Source organism: Microtus pennsylvanicus, chromosome 6 (assembly GCF_037038515.1).
Source record: "Microtus pennsylvanicus isolate mMicPen1 chromosome 6, mMicPen1.hap1, whole genome shotgun sequence".
Classification (NCBI taxonomy): domain Eukaryota; kingdom Metazoa; phylum Chordata; class Mammalia; order Rodentia; family Cricetidae; genus Microtus; species Microtus pennsylvanicus.
The window spans coordinates 1,201,746-1,210,000 of record NC_134584.1 but is presented as its reverse complement, the minus strand read 5'-3'; the positions used below and the strand labels follow the sequence as shown (position 1 = coordinate 1,210,000).

Here is an 8,255-nt window from a genome sequence, read left to right as displayed (position 1 = left end):
ACGCTCATACACACATGCACACACACGAATACATGCACACGCTCATACACACACGCACACACACGAATACACACACGCACACACACTCTAGCCTGGGCTGGGATGCAGGAGGCGTCACTTAGGCTGCAGGCTGGACCATCTGTGCTCAGTTGCTTCCCTGGGGACAATGTGGAGAAACGGTGGGTGGCCAGGCCCCAGAAGGAGTCCCGGTGTTCAGTGAAAGGCATTTCTCCTAGAAATGGCTGCACAGCCAAGACTGGAACAAATGTTAATGTGTGGGCAGATTTCACGGGTCCATTCTACACAAAGAGTCACAGACAGCTAACAACTATGGCAAGGGGACAATGTCCTCTTGTGTGTCAAATGAGATCGGCCCCTCTGCCTGTCCTGGAATTCGCTCTGTAGACCAGACTGGCCTCGAACTCACAGAGACCCATCTGTCTCTGCCTCACGAGTGCTGGGGTTAAAGGCTGAGCCACCACCGCCTCCTGGCAATGTAATTATATTTTAATTAAAAACATTTAAATGCACACACACGTGCATGCACACACACATGCGCACACACACACATGCACACACACGGCACGCATGCACACACACGGACACAAGCGCGCGCACATGCACGCACATACACAGCACACATGCACACACACGTGCACGCACACACACATGCACGCACACGCACGCACACACACGCACACGCACACGCACACGCACACACGGCACGCATGCACACGCACATATGCATGCGCGCACACACACGTGCACGCACACACACGTGCACACACACATGCACACCTGCGCGCGCGCACACACACACCCCTCTGTGCACACACATGTGCACGCACACACACACATGCACACACACGGCACGCATGCACACACGTGCGCGCACACACACACCTCTGTGCACACACACACTCCTCTGTGCACACACACACGCACACGCACGCACGCACGCACGTTGGCACTCCAAGTGGAGAGATCCTTCATGCACAAAGATGAGTATTTAAAAGGGAAGGAAGGGGCTGGGGTCTGAGTTCAGAGGGCAGAGCACGGGAGTCAGACTTGGGTCCTCTGCAAGGCTACAGCGCCCAACACAGCACCCTCATGTCATGGGTCCACCCGGACGGGCTGGGGACCGATCCAGCACTCACGTTCACGACCAACTGTGACTACAGTACCAGGAAACCTGGCACCCCATTCTGGCCACCATGGGCTCTCTACACCCATTCTCCCACACACATAAAGGTGACCTTAAATCCAGACCCACCGCTGTGGGCAGTGTCCAGCCTCTGACAGCTGCCCCACGTCCCCACCACCCCTGCCACATACATACGTGACTGTCACCCCACGTGCATTGAGTCCGTGGAGGCTGAGGCCCAGCAAACCCGGGAATGACCTATCCCTGCATCAGCACCACTCTTGGGGAAGCGGATGCTAAAAGCGGTTGCCTAGCAACAACACTCGCGGCAACGGAAGGCTCTAGCTCTTTCTGGGTGGACTGGCTTTTGAAGAGAGAGCTGCTCATTAGGGCTTGGCGGGGACCAAAGGACACTGCAGAGACTAAAAGGGATGATCCTGGGATGAGGATGTGGCATAGTGGGTAGGGTGCCTGCAACTCTGTTAGCAGAGTCCTATAGCTCAGCTGCCCGGCATTCGGGAAGCCTTGGGCTCTATTTCTAGCGCGTGGTAGGTAGCACACACCTGTCATGTAGCACGTAGGAGGTGCAGACCGGAGAATCAGGAGCCCGGTGTCATTATTAGTTATATTAGGGGTATCTGAAGCTAGCCTTGGCTACATGAGACCCCATCTGGAGCCAGGTCGTTCTTGGTCAGGGTCTTCATTAGCCATTCAATAACTGACCTGAGAGGCCAGAGGTATCTTAGGGGAAGATCGTTCTCAGTGGAGATGCCCTGCTTCAGGGACCCCAGGAGACAGTATCACCCAGCCACCTGTCCCCACTGAGGTCCTGGGACTCTACCCACATGGAAACTTGGTGACAGGACCTACCCCAGCAGGAGAGGTTTAAGCAGCATAGCGCGCCGGGTGCTGGGGACACTGTTCAGGGGTGTTCCCTGTGGGGTGCCCTTGGCTCTGCGGGGCACAGCAGCTTCCACAGTCTCTGCCAACAATTCCAGGAGCACCCCAGTGTGTCACCCAGGATGCCCTGGATGGTAACACATCCTAGAAGCTGAGGCTGTGAGAAGTTTCCTGCATCCTCAGCTACATACTGGGCAAGGAGAAGGTTCTAGGCACCCTAGGCACAGCAGGAGCGCATCTGGCAAGTCTCCGTGTGAAGCCCCACAACAACACATGGGTGTGTCTGGTGTTCTGGGGGGCTGCTGGGACCTTGTGGGCCGAGCAGGATGGTCTGTCCACAGAGACCTGATAATACCACAATTCCAACAGGCCGGGAACAAACCCAGAGGGCAGTCAACCCAGACAGTGTGTGTGTGTGTGTGTGTGTGTGTGTGTGTGTGTGTGTGTGTGTGTAAGAGCCAGAGTCTGAGCCACCTGCTCCAGGGCCCCTGTTACGTGCCCGTCTTTCCCGCCCCCCGCAGGCACGTTCCCAGCAGAAATGCCCCCAGACTGCAAGAAAGAAGGAACCTTGAAGAGAAAACCCTTGTGCTGGGGCCTCCCAGGGCTCTTGCTGTATGTGGATCTTCAGAGCGTCAAGACCGGAGATTGATTTTATAGAGACTGGCTTCCCTGATACCCTGCAGCCCTGTTAATCACCCCGGCCCTCAATCTCGCCTCCACCCTCTGTACTTTGGGTGGCCCAATTTTCTCAGGCATCACTTCTTCCAAGGGGATGACTGTCACCCAGCGTGGCCAACAGCTGAACCTCCCACCTTCCCTTATCCAAGCTCCCCGAGAGTCCCCTGGTGCAGAACCTCACGGGCCTCTGCTGACCCCTGGTGGTCATGAGTGGTAATTGCAGGCGCTGCTACCAATCCGGAAAAAGTTGTACAAAATGTCTCAGGAGATGGATGGTCTCCAAGTCTGAGGATCCAAGTTCAATTCCCGACCGTGGAAAGAGAGAGACCCAGCTCCTTCAAATTGTCCGCTGTCCTCCACATGTGAGCACACACATGCACGCACCCACACACATGTGCAAATATAAATACATGTAATTAATTTTAGAAGGGTCCATACTGTACTGGAGGGACACTCAGTGGTTAGAGCACCATCTGCTCCTGCAGAAGACCTGGGTTCAATTGCCAGCACCCACATGGGGTTCACAACCACCTGTGACTCCATTTCTGGGGGCCCAGCGCCCTCACACAGACAGCAAAACACCAGTGCACATAAAATAAAAATAAAGTTACTTTAAAAAAAAGGAAAGAAAAAGTTGGAAGTTAGGGAGCACCCCACTCTTCAAGGGGCTCATGAGAGAAAGACTCAAGTCAGTATTGTATCCCCACCCTCAGGACCCCGGCGTGACTGACAGGGCTGAGGCTTCTCTGTGGGGAACACAGCCCTGGGTACCCCCAGCAACTCTGGCCGCTCCATGCCAGGGTTTCCCCAGTTATGGCCGCCACGAGCATTCCCTGATATCACATAGGGTCCTTGACAACATAAATGCATCTTTTTAATCTTTGTTTGTTTGTTGAGACAGGTTTTCTCTGTGTCCTTCTGTGTATCTTTGGCTGACCTAGAACTTGCTTTGTAGACCACTCGAACTCACGGAGATCCGCCTGCCTCTGCCTCCCGAGTGCTGGGATTATAGGTGTCATGCCGGGCTTACTTTTTAAATTTTATCTTATTTTAATTTAGGGAGAAAGGTAGTCCAGGCTGGCCTCAAATTCACTACATTGCTGAGGCTGACCATGTTCCCTCCAGCCTCCTCCTTCCCGGTGTCAGGGGACAGGCACATGCCGTTACATTTCAAATGGTATGAGTCACACGGTCAATACAGCGCTGTCTTCTAATGTACCCCTAAATTAGGAAGAGGTACAGGCACGGGATTATACCCCGTGTGTGCAGTACCTGCGGAGGCCGGAAGGTGGCGCCAGTGCTCTATAATGAGACCCTGTCTCAAACCACGGCCACGTCCGGAGACCCCCTTTCCCAACAGCGCACCCCAGCCTCAGGACCGGGAGCTAACCGGGAGGAGCGGGGTGCCGGCATGGTACGGAACAGGTACAGAAAGCAAAGTCAACCTCCAAAATCATGACTCTGGAGATGAGGAAATGGCAGCAGGAAACGGGGTGTGAGAAACGGGGTGCGGGATAGGGTGCAGGAAACAGGTGTGTGGAAACGGGTTTGTGGGAAAGGGGGTGCAGGAAACGGGGTGCGGGAAAGGGTGCAAAATATAGTGGTGTGGGAAACGGGGTGCAGGAAACAGGGTGTGGGAAATGGGGTGAGGGTGCAGGAAACAGGGGTGTGGGAAATGGGGTGTAAAAAACGGGGTGCGGGACAGGATGCAGAAGACAGGCGTGAGAGAAACAGGGGTGGAGAGAGAGGTGCGGGATATTGGGGTGCATGAAACAGTATGGGAAAGGGGTACGGGAGACAAAACAAAGGCTGGGAAAGGGGGTAGGAAAACAGGGGTGCAGGAAACGTAAGCATGGGAAATGGGGTACAGAAAATGGGATGTGAGAAATGGGGTGCTGGAAACGGAGTGCAGTACCAAAGCGTCTGGCAAACTCTGGAGTGGAGAGAACATGGCTGTCTGGGGCCTAGGTCACCCCACAGCACCATGGCCCCTTCCCCGTCCGTGCGGATCCTGTCCTACAGGACTCCTCACTCCCACCCAGGCTTCAAAGCCGAGCAAGGCACCGAGCACAGCACCTACCTGCACCGAGTCCACCGTCCCAGCACCGAGGTTCCAACCAGAAGCCTTCGCTCCCTGGAAGAGAAACACTGGGCATTAATTTGGCACCGCAGCTGTCAGGTCGGGGGTCCCGACAAGCTGTGGGGTTCGGCCTGCGCGGGCCGGATGGGAACAGCAATTTACCGAAAGAATGAGGCGGAGTTCATAATTCACCTACTGCGCATTTGAAAGGGAAGTGGCGGGTGGGCATGGACGGGTCAGAGACAGTCGTCTGCAGAATGGAGGCAGGGGACTGCCCATCAGAGGGCGGTGGCCGACCTCGCAGGTCCCCGTGCGCCTCTCCTGAGGGTCACACCAGGGCATTTCTAGAAAGCGTTTGTATACAGTGGGAGCTCAATAAATGCTGGACTTGACCAGCATGATTCATGGGGAAAGAAGGGCACTTCTGCGCTATTTCCCAACCTTAACCCCCAAAGACATATTCAGTGTGTGTGTGTGTGTGTGTGTGTGTGTGTGTGTGTGTGTGTGTCTCCATCTTGTGGGTTCTAGGGCTCGAACTCATAACCTCAGGCTTGACAGCAAGCTCCTTTATCTGCTGAGCCCTCTAGCCAGCCCTTACTTTATTTTATATTATGTTATTTGATGCAAGATTTCACTATATATTTGACTTCAAACTCACAATCCTCCTGCCTCTGCTAGTTCAGTGCTTGAGATCACATGCTAGGCTATAAACCCTTTTTAAAATATTATCTTTTTTTAGATTTATTTGTTATGTATACAGTATTCTGTGTACATGTATGCCTGCAGGCCAGAAGAGGACACCAAACTCATTACAGATGACTGTGAGCCACCATGTGGGCACTGGGAATTGAACTCAGGACCTCTGGAAGAGCAGTCAGTGCTCTTATCTCCAGCCCTAAAATATTATCTTTCTCCCTCTTGAGACGGGGTCTCTTGGGCCCAGGCTGTCCTCACTCACTATGTAGCCTCGGCTGGCTTATGCGGTGCCCCGGGCCGGTGCATGCTGGGAGAGCGCTCTACCCAAGTATCTTTCTGAGGTTTTTGGTTTTGCAAATGCAGCTGCAATCCTGGCTGCCGCCTGCAGGTGGCAGCGCCGCTGCAGGAAGCGGCTGGAATCCTGCTTGCACCGAGCCCCGGCTGGAGCAACACGCCCATCCACAGGGACGACCCCAGCCACTTCACACGAACCCAGGCAACTGAGAGTTGCACACGTGCTCACACCCAGGCTGGACACTAAGTCGTTGGAGGAGCTGAGGCGCATGCTGAGTGCAGAGGGAGAGCAGCTGGCCCCAGAAACCGGAAAGCGGGGGTGGGGGGCAGAGACACACGCCTGGGGCTCATGGTGAAGGAGCAAGGCCCGAATTCTCAAAAATAACTTAGGGTCCTCTTAGGCGGGTCTCGACCTGGTTCCCTGAGGGAGTTGAGCAGCGTCCACTCTGTCCCGCGTCCCCAGACAGCTCCGTGGGTCCCCGAGGTCGTCCTGACTCAGTCTAGTCACAGTGACTCCAGGACCCCAACGGATGATCCGGGACCGACAAGGACCCTGTGACCACTTCCCACCTTTGTCAAGCAAGGGCAGCAGAGAGTCCACAGGGAAAAGGGGCTGGTTGGAGCAGGACACCCCGGCCATCACTGAGACAGACCCCAGTCCTTCCACGCTCCGGGCCAGACCACAGAGGGTCCCCCAGGGTGAGACACGGGGCCACAGGGAGGGTGCTACACAAGACCTCAGCCACACCCACTCAACGCCCGGAGCCGCAAGATCTCTTGTCCCAGAGATCACTCGGTGCGGGAAGGAGAGGACGCTGCAGCTCTGGTTTCTGTGACCACTCAGAAAGCAGTGTCGTGATGATCCCTGTCATCCACTCTACGGGCCACCGAGGGGCACGAGGAAACCTCTTACACACATGCGCACACTCGTGCACATGCAGATGCACGCCCATGCACATAGGCGCGCACATGCACACACTGACCAACTGCATGCAGCGCCCTCAGAGTCCAGAAGGGATCACCAGAGCCCAGAGATGATGTCACAAACACCATGGGGATGCCGGGAATAGAACCCCAGTTCCACAGTTTTAGCGCCGAATCCCCCAGTCCCAGTCAGGGCTGGTTTTAAAAAGGAATTTTTTTTGACATTAAGTTTTTAGCTAATTTCTTTAAGCCCCAACAGCCATGGCCCCAAATTTCATCTCTCTCACCAATGGCTGTGATACCCTTTGGGTCAAGGTCTCTGAAAGACAGGAATGGGCAGTGGTGGCGCTCGCCTTTAACCCCAGCACTTGGGAGGCAGAGGCAGACAGATCTCTGTGAGTTTGAGGCCAGCCCAGAACAGCAAACAAAATCCATCCCGATGCACCCTTGGACCAGGCTGCCTTACTTTTTCTCAGGGAGGCCCAGAGGAAGGGGTCCCATGATCCCAAGGTGCAGTCCAGGCTGGCCTCGAGCTCACAGTTAGCCTCCTGTCTCAGTGTGACCTTGGTGTTGTCACTGTCACCTTGACAAGGTATAGACGAGTGTCCCTGCACGCGCGCGGCAATGCCATCTCGTGGGCTGGGATCGTGGGCGGAGCCCAGCGATCGCCTCTCTCTGCTTCCTGACTGCGGACTCGGTATAGCCACGATGGAGGGTGCTAACCATGCAGGACAAACCCTTCCTTCCGTAGCCGTCTGTGTCAGGTGCTTTTCACAGCCATGGGCAGAGCAAGGAGAGGACCCAACTTCCCACAGCCTGGGGACACCATGCACCGTTTTCAGCGTGTACCCTGGGTCCTGATTATAGGCGACAGAATCTCTGGCCTCCACTCGCCACATGCCAAGGACACTCTGAGTTGGGGTAGCCACACATGTCCCCAGGCATAGCCCGGTGTCCCCTGGAGGACCCAGTCACCCCTAAGTGAGCCCTGTTCCTCCCTACACATCTTTCAAGGTGACAGTCATACCTCCTCCAGCGGGTCGCCGCTCCTCCGTGGGGAGCAAGTGGGTGGGACGGGCTGTCTGAGCCCCCTTCCCTTCCTACGCTGACAGGGGCACGTGGCACACGCACCCGGTCTTCTGCAGGCTCGATATAGCAAAGCGGGGCCCGTCTTTTGTGCCACATGAAGCTGTCAACCTCATCACCATAGCAACCATCTAAATATGTCACCCAGGAACACTGATTGCCAAGGCAGGGAGCAGAGGGTGATGGCTTCCTCTGCATGGGGTGCAGGGCACTGGCAAGAGAGCACAAAGCAGGCAGGGACCAGGGTGTGAGGTGACTGGACCGGAGCTGGCTCTGTCACAGCTCTGAATGGACAGGGCCCAAGGACAGCTGAGTTCAGGACTCAGGACCAACCGCTCAAGGTCTTTTATGCTTTGGGTTGAACGTCTCAACATTATAGTCTAGGCTGACTTCAAACTCCTGGAAATCCTTCTGCCTCAACTCCCAGTTCTGCAGGGATGAGCATGTGCCACC

General features: G+C 55.4%; 1 protein-coding gene across 4 annotated transcripts in view; it reads right to left on the bottom strand.

The window, feature by feature from the left end:
* Gng7 (G protein subunit gamma 7) overlaps positions 1-8,255 on the bottom strand; it is a 64,552-nt gene that overhangs the window by 42,629 nt on the left and 13,668 nt on the right. For 2 of the 4 annotated variants that reach the window (XR_012910846.1, XM_075975409.1), the window contains exon 2: positions 4,803-4,856. The gene's annotated coding sequence lies outside the window, so the exon portion shown is untranslated. Of the gene's footprint in view, positions 1-4,802; positions 4,857-7,743; positions 8,016-8,255 lie in introns of those variants that run through there. The other 2 variants (XR_012910847.1, XM_075975410.1) reach the window with 2 other exon arrangements.